Below are 326 nucleotides of genomic sequence, written 5' to 3'. Positions count from 1 at the left end.
CCCAAAATCCCCTTAAAATAACCCTCAACTCCCCCCATCACTCCTCAAATCCCACCCAAATCCTCCCAAAATTCCTCATATCCCCCCAAAAACTCCCCAAACCCCCCCAGCCCCCTCCCCAGTAAAAGGGGCGGTTCCGACCCAGGTGGGACTCGAACCCACAATCCCCAGCTCCGGAGGCTGATGCCTTGTCCATTAGGCCACTGGGCCGGGCGCGGGCCCGCGGCGCCGGGCGCCACCTGGGGGCGCTCCCGGAGCCCCCTGGGAACAGGGGGAACATGGGGGGACAGAGAGGACATGGAGGGGACATTGGGGGACAGAGGGGA

The 326-nt window shown here is 64.1% G+C and overlaps 1 non-coding gene across 1 annotated transcript; it reads right to left on the bottom strand.

The window, feature by feature from the left end:
• Window positions 1-137: 137 nt before the first annotated feature.
• On the bottom strand, window positions 138-210 carry TRNAR-CCG. The gene has a single exon. It is a non-coding gene; the product is annotated as a tRNA-Arg (tRNA).
• Window positions 211-326: the final 116 nt, after the last annotated feature.

The sequence above is a fragment of the Pyrgilauda ruficollis genome, unplaced genomic scaffold, assembly GCF_017590135.1.
Source record: "Pyrgilauda ruficollis isolate IOZ18807 unplaced genomic scaffold, ASM1759013v1 scaffold17459, whole genome shotgun sequence".
NCBI classification, from domain to species: domain Eukaryota; kingdom Metazoa; phylum Chordata; class Aves; order Passeriformes; family Passeridae; genus Pyrgilauda; species Pyrgilauda ruficollis.
The sequence above is the reverse complement of the archived record's forward strand: the minus strand, read 5'-3'. Positions and strand labels throughout refer to the sequence as shown.